Source organism: Podarcis vaucheri (assembly GCF_965113315.1).
Source record: "Podarcis vaucheri genome assembly, chromosome: 13".
NCBI classification, from domain to species: Eukaryota; Metazoa; Chordata; class Lepidosauria; order Squamata; family Lacertidae; genus Podarcis; species Podarcis vaucheri.
Genome location: NC_138751.1, coordinates 29,292,910 through 29,311,315, shown reverse-complemented (window position 1 = coordinate 29,311,315; position 18,406 = coordinate 29,292,910). Strand labels below are relative to the sequence as shown.

At 48.9% G+C, this 18,406-nt stretch overlaps 1 protein-coding gene across 1 annotated transcript in view; it reads right to left on the bottom strand.

Moving 5' to 3' along the window:
- The window catches only part of STARD3 (StAR related lipid transfer domain containing 3), a 28,758-nt gene extending 27,248 nt beyond the window's left edge, over nucleotides 1–1,510 (bottom strand). Inside the window, exon 1 of the mRNA XM_082196884.1 lies at nucleotides 1,314–1,510. The gene's annotated coding sequence lies outside the window, so the exon portion shown is untranslated. The remainder of the gene's footprint in view (nucleotides 1–1,313) is intronic.
- Nucleotides 1,511–18,406: the final 16,896 nt, after the last annotated feature.

Sequence of the window (18,406 nt, the reverse complement as noted above, 5' to 3'; positions counted from 1 at the left end):
CTGTACTTTTTAAGGAACATAAACATTTCTCCTTTCCCCAGTCTACTAAAATTTCTCTTCCTCTTATCCTTTCATTGCCAAACACATGCATTAAAAGATTCTTCCTATTTCTTTTCATTGTTTCCACCCTAAAATCATATGTGGTCAGGCTCAAGCATACATAATAATTCTACTGTCTGACCTGGAAGTCTTTATGTGAATAAAGACACCCCTGCTCAGAAGAACTATAAAGTAGGTGCTTATACACATTACAAGTGCTACATGGTGACTGAAAGTCCCATATACAATCATTGCCATTAGGAGGCCTTATGCGAACTGCTCTACTCCATAGGAACTTGCACTACAATAATTCTGATAAATCTTCTAGGTAGCAAAAGCCTGTTTTTGCAGCAACAGACTAAAATGGCAAGTGTTCCAAAAGTTACAACCTTACAGGGCTGATGCAAGGATGACTAAAGTATGAGCACTATAATTATAACTATTTTTATTAGAAATACTATTTGGTGACAGTCCTTCATTTTAGGCAACATCTAGCTTCTTCTCTCTTTTATTTTTGCCATTTTCCCTCACATGGCAACATCTAGCTTCAAAATAAGACATAGAACTATGAATCAGCAAGTTCCCAGTCCAAATCTTAGATCCATCATGAACTTTATAATGCCAAGCCTCAGTTCCCCATCTCTACAAATTTGACCCCACTATTTATTTCCCTTGTACTGCCATGCACCTGTAGCTGTCAACAACGCGCAACACTTAAATCACCTGATGAAGTGGGGGATGTAGCCTGGGAAATCTCCACCCACAATAAACAAGGTTAATCTTCTAAGGTGCCATTATTTGTTGCAATAGACCCAAACCTGCAACAATATGGTTTTTATTTATCATAATTTTTATTATTATGACAGCAGCATGTAGGTTAATAACGTTGCAGCTATGAGACTGAGGAAGCCCCCAGGAGAAATTTCACCTCAGAGCCACAGCAGAAGTAAGCCACCCTCACATGAATACACACATCTTAAAAGACCCACAACTACAACATGAGGACGATTAATACTGACCTACCTTACAGGGCTGTTGTTAAGGATTCCTGACCTAATGCATGTGAATCATTTTGAACACACCAAAATTCAAAGTATTCTCATCCTAACAATAATATATATCTATATGTATATCTATATAGATAGATATATCTATATAGATAGATATAGATATATAGAAATGCCCCAATTTTCACGAGCCTGTCTTTCTTCTTTCCCTACGAGCTCGTCATCCTAAACTGCAAGGCCGGGCTTCCCCCACCGCTAGACGTTTACCTGATGGGCCACTGCCTGCCCAAAGGCCTCAGCCTCCCCTCAGCAACAGGAACAAGGGATGGGGGGCAGGGAGAGAAATAGACGGAAGTAATCGCCACTTCGGACAGGACACTACTTCCTATCACGTGATCGCAGCGTGACCTGAAAAAAAAAACAAGCCGGCACGCGCACCCTCCCTCGGTCAATTCTCCGAAAGCGAGAGCAAAAGGGGGCGGAGTCAGAGCGGGGGCGTGGAAAGCAGGAAGCGAGAAAGAGCGCTAAATGGTTGACAGCGGAGGGCAGGCGCGTGGAGGGGGTGGGGAGGAGGAAGCTACGCCATTGGTTGGAAGGAAGCCGTTTGCGTGTCTCTCATTGGCTACGGTGGGAGAAGAGAGGCGAGATTTAGAGCGCGACGCGAAACGTTCAGGTTGTTGGGCGGGATTCCGTGTAAGATTCCACCCATTGGTTTCTTGGGAGGTGAAGGCTGTGGCAGTGATTGGTTGGAAAAAGAAGAGGAGACGGGAGGTACTTATTGTCTGATAGCGGGTGGGAGTGCGGTAGGAGTGTTGATTGGTAGTTGTTGGAGCAATGGGACACTTTTATTGGCTGGAGGGAGGGGGAAAGGAGCAAAGGGGTTCGGCAGCTGGGAAAACATAAATACAAAAAGAATGGAGTGGTTGCGTTGGGATGGAGGAATGTGACCTGTGTGGAAGGAAGAGGTGCGGGAAGTGGTTGAAGTTTGTGAAACGGATCTATTAGGAGTCTGGGACACACAGTAGCAGGGAGGGCTGAGCATACGTGTGTATAAAGCAGACACGTGTGTGAGAGATAAACTGAAAGAGAGGTTTCACGGGGGTGGGTTGTGATTTTCGGGGAGAACTCGTGATCTCTAGGTCGGATGTTGGTGGGGAGAAATTAATTGCTAGCCTAGGGATTTGTCCCCAGTATTTTGTATTCAGGTGGAGAGAGGGAAGACACGTGTGAGGTGGCTGTTTGGCCGCTAGATGCTTTTGGACTACACTTCCCATCATCCCTGACCAATGGCATTTGGAAGGCTGCAAGTTCCCCAGTCCTGTTGCATGCGATGTAATCTGCATGTGAAGAAGAGACTAGGCTTTTGTGAGACATACTGCATTTCCAGTTCAGTTGTAATAGCAGCAGCACCACTACCAGTTGTGTATAATGTATTTCATACTGTAAAGTGACAACGAGGCAACTCTGAAAATCAATTCCACTCCCATTAGTATTGTAGGTTGGGCTGAGTCTGAGGTGGAAAAGGAGATTTGCTCATGCAAGACAGGACAGAGTGAGTAAAAATTGTAAACCGTTTGGGTTACGGCACACAAACATAGATCAGGGAGGCCGTGTGATGAGGTTGTTTTGTGTCTCTGTTGAAATCGGCAAGGGCAGGTGACTGTTTCTTAGAAAGTGATCAACAAGTTTGTACAAGACCACATACGTTTCTAGCTGCTGTTTCACAGCAGCTAGAGAGATAGCTATCTCAGCTGTTGCTCACAAGTGTTTATGTATTTCGAAGAAAGATATACATGGCCTTTCCCCCACCTTTTCTGCACAAACCTATGCACCTATACGCCTGTTCCTTTGTTACTGAAGTTTTGGACTTTTTCATTATTAATACAGTTCTAGTTACATGTTTTGTATGTCTATATTCCGTTCCTCACGCTGGAAAATTATGTAGGTGCCTAATTATGAATGACATTGCTATTCGCTAGTTGCAAGCTTTGCAACTCTACATTTTATAGGCGGTATTTAAAGGTTGCGTAAAAGTGTAAGTACAGTAATACGTTGTCTGAATAGCAACTAAACTTGGAAGAGCAGCTGTGGCGTCATGGCTAGCAGGCATTCCAACTTTTCATACTAAGTCTGCAAAAGTACTTCAACTCATGGGCCACACACTGCCTTGTTGCACAGTGTTGGTGGTGGGGGGAGCAAGGCCAAAACTTGGTGCCCCCCCCCCCCCAGCCATCACACTGCTTTCTCAACACTGGTAAGCAAGTTGCTTCCGGGCTCGGGAAGAAGGTGCAAGGCTGTGGCAGGTTCCTAGAACCCTCCCACCCCCTTCCCAAAACTAAGAAAGCTCTAACTAAGCTTTAGGAAGGAGGTGGGAGGACTCCAGGGCCCTCCAGAGCCCTCATGCCTCCTTCCCAAAGCCCAGTTCTGCACTTACCTGGTTTTTAGGAAGATGCTGTGGAGGCATCAGATGCTGCCAGAAAAAAGGCCTTGAGGGCCACATGTGGCCCTTGGGATGTGCACTGGACCACCCTGGGCTAGAGTGTTTGGCTAGGACCTTGGGGACCTCAAATCTCCTCAGCCATGCAGCTCACTGGGTGATCTTGGCCCACTCACCGTCTCTCAGCCTGACTTCAAAGGGTTGTTGTGAGGATAAAATGGAGAGTGAGGAGTGCCACGTCGAACTCATTGGAGGAAAAGTGGAATATAAATGTAGTAATAATCCTTTAAATAAATAAAAAAATATTTTTGGTGGCATAGGTCATCCCTGTTAAAAGAGAGGGACGGGGAGTTTATGGTCCTGGAAATATTGTTGGCCTACTACTCTAATCACTCCTGAGCCATTGGCCATACTGGCTAAGGCTGTTGGGGGGTTGGAGTCCAACATTTTCCTTTAGAAACATTTCTCACAGGAAAAAAAAAGCTGTTGAGTCCTGAGATATCTAAATCAGTGCCTTAATCTGGGAGAATATTATTTCAAGTTCTGTTCTTTGGTTTTAACCTGCTTTTCAGACCAATCCCAACATGGCTCACGTAAGTCAGAAATTCAGCATAGTCATGGTGACAATGAAGCATATGAAACGTGCAGTTATGGTTGCAGTCCTTTACCCATAATAATAATAATAATAATAATAGTAATAATAATAATAATAATGCAATGCAGTCACAGCAAAGAAAAGAACACAGCATTTAGTTTATGGCATCATTTTACGTGGTCTTAAAACATTGGCAGTCCTTATAGATTCTCCACAGACAGGTTTGTGAGGCTGATGGAAAAGCTTTACTTTCTTTTTCCCTTACGTGTGGGAAAAAGGGGAGATCAGGTTTTATTGCAATCCTAAACACGCTTAGAAACAAGTAAGTTCCATTGGACACAGTGGGACTTACTTCCAGCTAAACATGTAAAGGATTGAACATTGTAAGCCTCTCTTCCATTGCTACAGCGGATGTTTCCTCCCTGAGAATTCTGCCTTCAGATTTTATAGAATTGTCACCTTAGCATGCAGCCTGGAGTCTGAAATCCAGCTGTGTTACTGACAAAGATAGCAGTCAGAATATTTAGCTGAATCATTACCTAATTCTGTTTTCTGTTTTGTCAGTCATGCATTTGCATGCATTTGCAGACACACAAACAAATACATAATGAAGTTTTGTGTTTAGAGGTATGTGTTTTCTGTAACTCTGTGGTGTTTGTTTTATAAAAGATGATATAAATAAACAATTTTTTCCCATTATATGCAGTCTAATGCCATCCCTGTTTGTTTGGGAATAGGTTCCATGCAGAAGGCTGCCATTATTTTAAGTCGGCTTTTCATACATGCATTCCACATTGATGGCCCTCACTTCCTATCATGGAAATCTTAATGCTTACTAGGCAACATGCTTAGAAGACTCCGATTGTAACCAAGAAAAACACATGGAAAAGGAGAAGCTCCCGCTTGTATACCATTTCATTGGGCAATTACGTAGCTGAGCTTTAAAAATAAATAGCCTGATTGGTCTGGCGTCAGATTGGCCTAATGGCAATCATATACTGAGAGAGAAAAATGCAATATTTACACGAAGTTGCACACCCATTCTGGAAAATAAACAGCATTCAGTGTGTGAGTTTGGAATGCTTGCAAATGTGGACTTAATCTTATTGAGGAAGGTATGCCAGACACAGGAAGCTACTGATTCACAATTTCCTCACCTCAATGCAACAGCCTTTAGCCACCCTGAGCCCGGTCTTGCCCGGGGAGGGCAGGGTATAAATACAAATTTACTTACTTACTTATTTACACCTGGCCTATACAGCTCTTTGCACAAACCCTGCATTTATTGGATACAAGGAGTGGATGCATTGTCTTGTTGCAGTGAAAGCAAGATTCATTGAGAGGTTATTTCTCCTGCCGGGTATGTTGCTTGCCAGAAAAATCAAGCTGGCTGCTTATTATTTATTATTTAGGAAGCATGTACAATAAAGTGCTGCACTAAGACAAAAAGCAAGAGACAGTCTTGCTTGCAGGCTTTCAGTCTTAAGAAAGGGAAAAGGACAGGGAGGAAAAGAAGAAAAAGCAAAGTCAGACACCGTTTCTTAAAGTAATGTAACTGTCTTTATAATGGAGATGGTTTAGGAAGACAGGAGGATAGGGCTGCCTCAAGACATTGTGCCACACCAGGAAGGTGGGCCTACGCTTGCTGCCGCCGCCTCTGGCTTGAAATAGTTTTTTCTGCTGCGTTAGCAAAACAATGCCTAAGTCCTCTTGGGCTATCTTCTGCCATGATCCATGTGGTTGGGACCTGAGAGACCAAGATTCAAATCCCCACTCGGCCATGAAGATCTTTGGGCCTGTCACAGCCTCTCAGCCTAACGTACCTCACAGGGTTGTGGGGGGATTAAATGAGGAGGGGAAGAATGGGCGGGGGGGGGGAGGTGGGAGAGAAATGCAATAAATAGATATCACGTTGTTTGGTTTGCTTGCTGCATCTGGCCTGTCTCTCCCACCTCCCCTAATTTGTGCCATCTGCTGTGGAGTGACCAGTGGTGGTCCCAAAGAGTAGGTAAAAAAATGTAAATGACCCCTGGATGGCTAAGTTCAGTCAAAGGCGACTCTGGGGTTGCGGCGCTCATCTCGCTTTCAGGCTGAAGGAGCCGGCATTCGTCCACAGACAGCTTTCCGGGTCAAGTGGCCAGCATGACTAAACTGCTTCTGGCACAATGGAACACCGTGACAGTGAAAGGGACATCGGTTTTCAGACCAAGAATGTAAAGATCAGGCAGCAAAGTTTCTTAAAGAAAAAGTTTTATTTGGTTTTTGTCAGACAAAAAGCAAAAGGGTGCATTTCAGTAAAATGAGAAAATGCCCACCCTCCAAAGGGGGTGGTCTACTTATATACCTTTCTTGCTAAGCATAGTTCAGCCCCTTACCCCTCCCCATCCATTGCATATTCATCATAGCTCTACCAATCAGATTGGTGGCTGCCGTGTTCGGTTTCAAGCTTGCACTAATCACTAGATGGCGCTGTTGGCTTATAAGCTGCTTGACCTCTTCACTATTTCCAGTAAATTAGCCCCTAGCCCACACATTTCTGGGAATGGGCTGTGGTTTCTAAATAGAGCCCATCTCCGGGGTCTTGCGGTCTTCGTGGTGGGCAACATCCTGTTATTGTGTTAGTCAGGGGCTCGTTTCTCAGAAATAGCTTAGTACATGCAAAATTCCCCTAACCACAAGCATGCAACTGCTGTTCTTGCGAAATATAGCAGAGACCTAGTTTTGCTCTTAGCTAGCTCTTCTAGAGAATAGAAAATGGCCTTTTGCCTGGTAAGGGTACAAGATAAGATGGCTCCCGTCTGGCTCTCTCAGTCTTCACCCCTTCATTCCCCCCTTTCCATCCCGAAGATGCAGAACCCCGGTCAGGGTTCCTCATCTTCGGTTGATGGACCTATAGATGCAAAATCGTAGAGAGCCAGAACCTGTGTGCGTGTTGCTGCATTAACTGAGCGGCTCACCATTTGGCGTACAATCTGAATAAGACAAGGCACAAAGCATGATAAAGCGATTACAATAAGAAAGAAAACCAGAACCACAAGTAAAATCTCTTTTAACCATGACCACCCTGGGAGCCAAGAGGTAAGCCAATTCCAAATACTGGGAAGACCTGTACCATCTTGACTAATCTTGTGGAACAAGTCAGCTTGCTTCTTAATGCGCTCAACATCATTCTCCACACGTTTACTTTGGTTGTATATGGATGCTAACTCCCTAATGCGCCAAATATCTGTCAACACGCGTTGGTCTCGGTTAATGTATACGCAGCAGGAGGAGTTCAGAAAGGCACAAACCCCTCCCTGGCTGGCCAGTAGGTAGTCCAAAGCAATCCTGTTCTGTAAGGTGGTAGCGGCCATCTGCCTGATTTCCAGCTGAAGGGCCATAAGGGCATCAGCCGTGGAGTTAGCTACTAGGGCCAGTTGTGCTACCTCTTCCTGCAGGGAGGTTAAGGCATCTGCGGTGGAGGCCGCAAAGATCTCCAGTGAGGCTGAAATATTGACCAGTGCTCGTTCTACCTCATAAACTCCAAGGCCAGGGAAAAACGCTCTCATAAAGGAGTGAAAGCCGGTGTTTCTGACCACCAGGGGGTTGTCTGCCCTGCGGTAGCGGGGGCGTGCCACTCCCGGGAAGGTGTCATGGAGTGTGAGCCCTGGGGCCAAGGTTCCTAAGGTGCAGGTCCCATACCAATTACGAGGTAATGTCTTGTAAGCTGTGTGATCGCAAAGCCAGAACCATCCCTTTCTCCACCCCGGCGTCGCAAGGGGCCAGGTGGAGGGGTACCAGGGTTGTGAGGTCTGTTCAGCGCGAGTCACATTGTGTACGTAAGTACACCCTGAGTGATTGCCCACAAAAACCTCGTCTGGAATGTCTGGCTGCCACCAATAGTCAGGGGGAATCTGGTTCCTGTAGTAGGCTTTCCAAAAAGCACTGTCCACGGGTGGTATACTCCTGTGGATGCACGGGCCCCCCTCTAGGACCCTGTCAAGTCTCCAAATGTGATGTTGGGGAACCCTGTAGGACTCGTTCAGCCATGGGGGCCCAACTATCAGCAGACGTAGAAAAGAAGTTGCATTCATAGAGAAAGGTACTCCCGTTATGGGGATCCCCTGTCCCAGATGCATGGGGACGTGCACGCATACCCAACATTCTGACCTATTCAGGCTCTTGGCTACCGCCGTTGTCATGTTTAGGAAGGTATTGTCCTTCCACCCCGTGGCCATTTGCGAGGTGAGGACCCATAGGAGCCAGAGGGTGACCTGATTCCTCATCTTGTTCAGTACCGCAGAACAGGGGACTGTACCACCAACACAGGAATCCTACAAAAATGGCAATGCCGCAAGCAAAAAGGAGGGTGGCCCACCAAGGCCAGGGCATGGGGCTTCTAACTTCTGGCCGTGCTACGGCGTGAACAGCGTGCACACACGTAGCGTTCCCACTCTTCCCAGGGAAAGGTGTCTGTCCGGAAGTGGAACACTGCTAGGCCTTGGGAACTGCGGGGGTGGCGGTAGACCCTGTAAGTTTCGAAAACGGGGCCCACTCCCCGGATGAGGCCGAAGGGCCTAAGAGCCCACTCCTGAGCCTCTGAAGCTCTGTAGACCAGCCACAAGGGAAGAACGGTGTGTTGGCGCAGGGTAAATGTATAGTGGCCACACCTGAACGCTCCTTCCTGCAAAAAGAAGCTGCTTCGGGTTACTGGCCGGGCAAACCACTTGTAACACTGCTGTGCTGACCAGTCCTCGTGATAGGGTTCTAACGGGGAAGGGCGTCTCTGCATGCGGTGAGATTTCTATACCTAGTTGCCAAGATACCAGCGGTAGCGTCCTTCCTGGGCCTGGCGATATGCAACGTCCAGGAGCTCCGCTAGTTCAGGACCCCTAACGTTCCAGGGCCTATACCAGGGTCTGGATTCTTCTGAAGCTAGGAGTACTGTCTGCCGGCCTGCTGGTCCTATTGGGTGGTTGTCGCCCACGTGGCCTCTAACCAGGGCGAAGGGAGGCTGAAACCCTGGGGTGGCAACCCTTATGCAGCCACAAGAATATCCTGCCACATCCACAGGTATTGGGTGTGGGGTCACCAAGCCTATTAGTTCAGGTCTTACTCTGGGATTTTGGGAGGTTCGAGCCACCACAACAACCGCAGGTGGGGCTGCGGGATTTACGGGTACTTGTTCAGCAATCTCAATACGCCCCGGGGTCAAGCTCCCTCCCATTCAACACCTGAGCCAATATTCCTTCAACACCCGGGTCAGGGTCTGGGCGTGGTATGCCAAATGGGGTTGGTACTGTGCTCCACCTCCCCGGTCCAGTGCTCTCCCCCCCCTTAGGCAGTGGGATATCTCCCCTCCAAAACAGGAGCGGGCGAAAACTCGATAGAGTTCGACCGTTTCCTCGACTTCGCGTAGGAGCAATACCCACGTGCGTTGGGACGTGTCGTGGACAAGGAGCCACAGAGGGTAAGTGGGATGCCTCACTGCCGCTGCCCTGTGAGGCCCCCGCTCCCAATAGCCGACAAGGACGCCGTCCCTTACCACCGGTAGGACGAACCACTCGTAGCAGAGGTCAGCAGGCCAGAAGGGTTGGTATGGCTCGGTGGGGTCAGGACGATAGGACATAGAACAAAACGGTAGGCACAGAATAGAGAAAGGGGAAAGTCTCTGTGAAAGTCTGTGTGATGATCAGTCGCAGGAACACGTTGCCCGTGGCCTAACGCACTTCCGGTGGCGTCAGACGCAAGGTGATGATCCGTCGCAGGAACCGTTGCCCGTGGCCTGACGCGCTTCCGGTGGCGTCAGACACAAGGGTTCTTGGAGAGAGTCAATTTCAGAGGGTCAGCAGGGTTGCTTTTGCAAGTCCAGACACCCTCAGACTTCTTCAGACGTGTGTGATGGATCCAGGGAGTCACCTCGGCTACTTTCACCGCGGTAGGAGTGGAGAGGAGGACGGTGTACGGGCCTCGCCACTTCGGGATGAGAGGGTCGCGCTTCCACTCTTTCAACCACACGGAGTCCCCTGGCTGGAACTGGTGGACCGGCTCAGCGAGACTGCAGGGTGTGCGCTCGAGGGTGTACCTGGAAAGGGAAGCAAACACACGGGACAAGGATTGCACTTGTTCCTGGGTAATATGGTCTCCCACCCGGCCCAAACTGGCGGGGATGTCTCTGACGAAAGGGGGTGGCCTGCCATACAAAAGTTCAAAGGGTGATAGTCTCAGTCTCTTGGTTGGAGCACTCCGGACCCGGAACAAAGCAAGGGGCAGGACATCTATCCAGCATAGTCCTGTCTCTTGTGTCAGCTTGGCCAAATGGGTCTTCAAGGTGCGATTCATGCGTTCGGTTTTCCCTGAGCTCTGGGGTCGGTACGCTGTGTGGAGCCTCCATCTAATCTGCAGCGCTTTGCATACTTCTTGCACAACCTTATCAATGAAGGCCGGCCCATTGTCGCTGCCAATACTTCTGGGGAGGCCAAAGCGGGGTATGAGTTCATTCAATAGTTTCTTGGTCACCTCACGAGCTTTTTCTGTTCTAGTGGGGTAGGCCTCTGTCCAGCCCGTCAGGGTGCAGACAAACACAAGCAGGTATTTGATGCCCCTTGCGGATGGTAGTTCAGTGAAGTCCACAATCAGGCTTTCCATAGGGGTAAAGCCAACGTGTTGTACTCCCGGAGGAGGGAGGTGGCCTTGTCTGGGGGTGTTCTTGGCGCACAGGACACACCTCTGGGATATAGCAGCAACTAATTGAGCAAGGTTAGTGATATAGAAAAGTCTCCCAAGGTGCGCCCTGGCAGCTGGACCCCCTAGATGGGTGGACTCGTGGTAGTTCTTCACAATCACGGTAGCCAGATGTTGGGGCACAAACACACGGTTGTCAGGTAGACGGAACCATCCTTCCTGGAGTGTCGCTCCTTCCTGGCATGCCCACTGCTTTTCTTCAGGTGTGTAGCGTGGTTCCACGTCGTCTGGAGTGAATTCTGGGATGAGGGCTGCATTGAGTGCTGGTGGAGGTTTCAGAGCTGCTTCCCGAGCCGCACTGTCTGCTTTCCGGTTGCCCCTAGTGACCGTGTCCCTGCCTCTCCCGTGGCCCTTGCAGTGCATCACGGCAATCTTTTCGGGACCCCATACCGCTTCCAGTAGGGTCTCAACTTCTGGACCGTATTTCAGGGCTTTCCCGTGGGCTCCGATCAAGCCCCGCTCCTTCCAGAGGGCTCCATGCGCATGCAGGGTTAAGAAGGCGTACTTGGAATCTGTGTAGATGTTAGCCTTACATCCAGCTGCCAATTGCAGGGCCCTGGTCAGTCCAATCAATTCGGCCTTTTGGGCAGAGGTGCCGGGGGACAGAGGTTCTGCTTCCACAACTTCCTCATTGGTCACTACAGCATACCCGGCTTTCCGGACGCCGTCCAGGACGAAACTGCTACCATCTGTGTAGTATACAACGTCTGGATTCTTCAGCGGCTCATCCTTCAGGTCTGGTCTACTGGAATAGACCTCATCCATCACTTGGAGACAATCGTGGTGTTCTATAGTATCTGTGTCAGGCAAGGGTAGTAGAGTAGCTGGATTGAGGGTATTGACAACTCGTAGATGTATTCTGGGGTTCTCACACAGCAGGCCTTGGTACTTGGCCATGCGAGGGTTGGTCATCCAATAGTTTCCCTTAAATTCCATAAGGGTAAGAACGGAGTGGGGCACATTCACATGCATTTCTTGGCCGAACGTGAACTTGCCTGCTTCTTCTACTATGGTGGCGGTGGCGGCCACAGCCCGCATACAGGGTGGCCATCCTTTCGCTGTGGGGTCTAATTGTTTGGAGAGGTAGGCGACGGGCCGATTCCAACTGCCTAGCTTCTGAGTCAGGACCCCAGCGGCTACGCCGTTTTGTTCATGCACATACAATTGGAATGCTTTCCCGGGATTTGGCAAACCCAGGGCTGGTGCGGCCATGAGGCATCGTTTAATAGTCTCAAAGGCTTCTTGTTGGGCCGGTCCCCATTCAAAGGGATCTCTTTCTCCTCCTCTAGTACTTTCATTGAGGGGTTTGGCTAAAATACTGAAGGCTGGGATCCAGATTCTGCAAAAGCCTGCTGCTCCTAGGAAACCCCTCAACTGTTTTCTGGTAGTGGGTTCCTTCATGCAACAGATGGCTTCCTTTCTCTCAGGGCGCAGTGCCCTCTGCTGGTGCGACACATTAAAACCTAAATACTTCACTTCTTCCTGACATAATTGAGCTTTCTTTCGGGAAACCTTGTATCCCGCCTCCCACAACAGGTGGAGCAATTCTTCGGTGCCCTCCCTACAAGTCTCATAGTCCACTGCCGCAAGAATGATGTCATCAACGTACTGGAGCACCACCTTGTGGCCAGGCACGGAATTGTACCGCGCCAGGTCTTTTGCCAATGCTGTGCCAAAAAGAGTAGGGGAGTTCTTAAAGCCTTGGGGAAGCCTCGTCCAAGTGAGTTGCCCTTTTGTCCCGGTCACTGGATCCTCCCACTGGAAGGCGAAAAGGGGTTGGCTTTGAGGGGCCAGGCGGCAACAGAAAAAGGCGTCTTTAAGGTCCAGAACGGTGAAGAAGGTGGCTTCCGGTGGGATGAGGCTTAGTAAGGTATATGGGTTTGGCACGTTGGGGTGTAGGGTCTCTGTGGCTTGGTTGACGACCCTTAAGTCCTGTGCTGGACGGTAGTCATTGGTGTGAGGCTTTTTAACTGGCAGTAGAGGGGTGTTCCATTCAGATTGGCAAGGTTTGAGTAACCCATACTGAAGTAAACGGTCTAAATGTTTCTTTATTCCTTCCACTGCCTGGCGTGGCAAGGGATACTGTCTTACAGATACTGGCGTTGCAAAAGGCTTTAATTTGACTATGATAGGTGGTATATTGATGGCTAATCCCGGAGGATTGTCTTCAGCCCAGACGCCAGGTGGCGCTTTAAGGTTTTTCGGGATATGATCATTCGCAGAGACTGGCTGGGGCTCGGCGGCCAATGCTGCTAGAAATCGCCATGAATGTTCTCTGGGCACTGTAACTGACATTATGCCACTTGCCTGCGGGGGCAATTTCAACTCGGGTCCCTTGGGGGTGAAGGTAATTTGAGCCTGTAGTTTGGAGAGGACGTCTCTTCCTAACAAGGGCACTGGGCACTCAGGTATGTACAAGAATTGATGGGTCAGGTGACGGCCCCCGATCTGACAGTCCAAAGGTTGTAGGAACGGTTTCCTTGAATAATTGCCAGTGGCCCCCACTATGTTCACTGTTCTCTGGCTTTCACGTTGAAGGGGAGTAGTCAAGACTGAGTATTGGGCACCAGTATCGATCATAAAATTGATAAGTCGGTTCCCTAATTTGATTTTGACCATGGGTTCCGATTGGGAACCTGAGAAGGCTGACTGTGTGCCTACAAGGGAGGAACCCGGTCCATCCTAGTCTTCATAGTCGCCCATGGCTGCCAGACCCACAAGGTCTGTCCGGTCTGGTCCTCTGGCGTATCTTCCTTCCACTATCCTGCCCCGGCGTTCCCGTCCTCGGCCTCCTCCCATCCTTCCTGGCTGGTTTTGGGGGCACTCGGCTTTCCAGTGGCCTTCTTGTTTGCATATCGCACACTGGTTTCTTCCTAAGCCTTGATTTTTCCCTCCCCCTCGGCTGCGGGGCTCTGACTGACTGCGGCGGACCTCCCGGTTCCCTGGGCGGTGCGCGATTGCCGCGGCTATCACTGCTGCCTTTTCCTTCATCCACTGCTTCTTCTCCTTCTTCTCAACATCCCCCCTCTGCTCAAAGACCTTCTGGGCGATGGCCATGAGTTGGGATCTGGTCATGCCTTGGAACCCGGGTTGTTTTTGAATTTTTACTCTAATGTCTTTTGCACACTGTCCTATGAAGGAGGCATTGACCATCAACTCATGTGCGGGGGTTTCGGGGTCGAAGGGAGTCCAAGTTCTGTAAGCGTCTATCAGGCGTTCCAAGAAGTCGCCAGGACTCTCGTCTGGCCGTTGCAGGACACTCGAAACCTTGGACAGGTCAGTGGGTTTTTTAGCTGCCCTACGTACTCCATGTAGGAGAATTTCTCGGTAGGTGGTTAGGGTGGTACGGCTGTCTGCATTATTTGGATCCCAATGTGGGTCCGCAAGGGGATACCGATTTGGCCATTCCTGTTCATCCACCTGTTGATCCCTCAAATATTCCAAAGCCTGGGTATTGATTCTCCTCCTTTCCTCCGAGGTAAAAAGGGTATTCAGTAATTGCTGGCAATCTGGCCAGGTGGGCTCATGGGCTGCAAATATAGAGGACAGTAGGTCCAACATTGCCTGGGGTTTTTCAGCGAATGGCGGGGTGTGGGTCTTCCAGTTAAACAAATCAGTTGTGGTGAAAGGAACATATTGAAGGGTAAATGTTCTTTGGGGCGGCGGTGGCGGCGGGTTATCGCCGTCGGCTGCTCCTGCTGCAGGCGCCGGAGGCGGGCTATCATAAACCACGCGAAGGGGGGTCATTACTGCTGCTTTCGCCTCTGCAGCGGCCCTACATTGTTTTATGTATGAGCCCAAGGCTTTGGCTCGGCCATGGCGATAAGCTTTTTCAGCGTCTCGGTACATGGTGGTGTTGGTTCTCCTTTTGGCCATGTCTTCCCTCAGGGTTTTAAGGTGGGGATATATTTCTTCTAGGATCTGATCACTGGGTTCTGTCTGGTCTTCTCCTGGGGCAGGTTTTCCCCCTTCAGCGCCTATTGGAACATATTGGGGCGGCGACAATGGTGGAGCGTTGGGGACTTGAGGGGCTTGTCCCTGTTCTCCTAAGGGGGCCACTACGGTCGGTGGAACATACGGCGGTGGGGCTAAGACTTCAGCCTCGGGTCCCTGGTAAATGGGTTTCTTGGGACATTTTCCTGACTTTGTGCCCCTAACTTCAGCCCTGAGGGCCATGACTTTGCAATATTCAGTCCTGCATTTCTTCAACCAGGGGGGGTTTTTATCTACCACACTCAGCCAACTGTCTATATAGGGGATCTGGTCAGGATGTCCCCCCTGGTCCTTGATGATATTTCCCCATAAACTGGCGACCAGGGACCGGTCAAAGGTGCCGATGGACGGCCATTCCGTTCCTTGCGTTGGCCAGTCTAATTCACACAGAGTTCTTAGGCGTTCTGGTGTCATAGTGACACCGTAGTCTCCGCTGAAGCCTTTTTTAAAGTTGTTCAACATACATTGAAGGGGAGTAACATTCCCGGTCGATGCACCCCCACCCATATTTAGTATGGCCCTTTACAACGTCACCACACCAAAAATTCACAAACTCACAGAATCAATTCAGACTTTTTCCGGACGGTGTCACTCTTTCCAAACATACACCTTTTGCTGCAGATTGTGACTCGTCGCGGTCGCCCGGACAGAGAAATGCACAATCCTACTTCCGCGCGGCCAAGGGATGACTAAATCCCGGCCCCATTCATTCATACAGTCACCCTGTAACATACGTGCACAAGAGTGCCTCTTTCGCCAGACGTTGTACAATCCAACTAACCACCCAGCAATTCCAACCCTCTTTTACCTCTTCTTAATACCTAAGTGTGATTGGATGCCAGGGGGACACTCCTTCCCCCTTTGTCCAGACACACTGGGGGTGTGATCAGGACCCCCCTTCTCCTTAATTATTAAATAAGGAGGTTACCCTATCGGGACCCGTTGTCATCTACTCACCCACTGCCGGCTGATTCTGAGACCTAGGAACCTCGGTTCTTTAATCCGTTGCTCTCCTCCAGGATGCAGACAGCAGAGGGTCAAGTCGCCTTCTGTCCTCCTCCGAAGAAACAGTTCGGTGGGCGCCTTGGAAGCAGGAGGTCTGTTGGCCCCCTGCCGTCCCTGCCCAGAGGGCAAGGGAGCTGCCTCCTGGTCAGGACTTAAGGTCCTTAGGATCCGAGTCACTTTAGGCACCAAATGAAAGGGACATCGGTTTTCAGACCAAGAATGTAAAGATCAGGCAGCAAAGTTTCTTAAAGAAAAAGTTTTATTTGGTTTTTGTCAGACAAAAAGCAAAAGGGTGCATTTCAGTAAAATGAGAAAATGCCCACCCTCCAAAGGGGGTGGTCTACTTATATACCTTTCTTGCTAAGCATAGTTCAGCCCCTTACCCCTCCCCATCCATTGCATATTCATCATAGCTCTACCAATCAGATTGGTGGCTGCCGTGTTCGGTTTCAAGCTTGCACTAATCACTAGATGGCGCTGTTGGCTTATAAGCTGCTTGACCTCTTCACTATTTCCAGTAAATTAGCCCCTAGCCCACACATTTCTGGGAATGGGCTGTGGTTTCTAAATAGAGCCCATCTCCGGGGTCTTGCGGTCTTCGTGGTGGGCAACATCCTGTTATTGTGTTAGTCAGGGGCTCGTTTCTCAGAAATAGCTTAGTACATGCAAAATTCCCCTAACCACAAGCATGCAACTGCTGTTCTTGCGAAATATAGCAGAGACCTAGTTTTGCTCTTAGCTAGCTCTTCTAGAGAATAGAAAATGGCCTTTTGCCTGGTAAGGGTACAAGATAAGATGGCTCCCGTCTGGCTCTCTCAGTCTTCACCCCTTCAACAGAAACCAGAGTGCACGGAAATGCTGTTTACCTTTCTGCCAGAGCGGTACCTATTTATCTTCTTGCACTGGCATGCTTTCAAACTGCTAGGTTAGCAGGAGCTGGGACAGAGCTCACCCTGTTGCTCGGATTTGAAGTGCCAACCTTCTGATTGGCAAGCTCAAGAGGCTCAGTGGTTTAAACCACAGTGAAAGTGTCCCAAAGAATAATGCTTTGGTGTTTACTACTGTTAAACTTTAAACCATGTCTGCTGCAACAACCGCAAATACTGTTTAAAGTTTAACACATGTGCTAGAGTCACCGCACTCACAAGGACTTGTGGGGTCTGTAGAGACCTTTGAGAGTGCTGCAGTGGAGATTGTGGTGTGGGTTGGATCCAGCAAGCAAACAAAATGGCAGCACTGAGTGGCTTGGCAGGTGAAGGCAGCTGCAGATTAGCAGGGGGACACCGATCCACCGTTAATCCCAATCACTGCCTGAGACAAGAGGCTCACCCTTGTCTACTGGTAGGGCTGGTCCAGAAGGAGGAGCCAAATGGCTGCTGGTCCTTCAGTCAAATGAATGCAGTAAGCCCAGCTGCCCCATCACTGTCTCTGCAGCAGCCAGGTGGAATTACAGTGGTACCTCGGGTTACAGACGCTTCAGGTTATAGACTCCGCTAACCCAGAAATAGTACCTCGGGTTAAGAACTTTGCTTCAGGATGAGAACAGAAATCGCGTGGTGGCAGCGTGGCAGCAGCGGGAGGCCCCATTAGCTAAAGTGGTACCTCGGGCTAAGAACAGTTTCCGGTTAAGAACAGACCTCCAGAACGAATTAAGTTCTTAACCCGAGGTACCACTGTATTACTAATAGATGGCTGTTAAGGGGAACATCATTAAACTGAACAGAAAATGTACCTATCTGGAAATTCCTCAACTTTATATATATCTGTTTTTGTAACTGTAGTTATTTAATTATGCTGCACTGCATAGTAACCCTTTACTGTAAATATGTATTGTACTGTAAATATGGATTGATTAAGCTCTATCGAATGTTGACAAGAGAGGAGGAGCCAAAGAATTTTACAGCTGATAATTCTGGTTTCTTTTTCTTCTTTTTTCTTGCTTGCAAACTAGGGTTACAGCTTATGACTCAGACCCTTGGACAGGCTGTTTGACATTTGGGCTGTGGCTTTTATTGTTCCACTTAACCCACCAGTCAGTGTGGAATTTATTGTTATACTTAACCAGTATGAGAAAAAGAGGCTGGCTATCGTGTCTTTGAGCTCTTTCAGTTTCAAGAGAAGAATCATTTCTGCTGTGAGGCTCAGATGGATTGTTTCTGACGTTTGCTTCCTCCTTTCAAACTGGCAAATAAAATATAGTTTTGCAAAGGGGTTTTATTAAGCATGGAACGCCCTAAAAATGCTTAGCAAGGGACAATTCAGAACCAAGTGGGATTATTAGGCAAAGCAGGACGTTCCTGTCTTTGCAGAGATTGCGGGCTGTGGGCAACAGCCAGCAACCCCGTGGAGAATTTTGTTTGTCTTGAGTATTACTGTTATATATTTAAAAACCTGTATTTGTTGATGGTTCCTCAGTGATTCATTTTGATGGGAGGCGGAGCAATAAGTTACCTTTGCTCTTGACTCACCTCGGGGATTTTATGCCCTCGGTTCAATCCTTGGATATTTACGTGGATGATTACATCATATCAAAGGCTGTGGTTTGTAAGGGCTTTTGCCGTCTCCATTCAGCTTACAGCACTGGAAAGCAGTGACGCTGGACTGAGG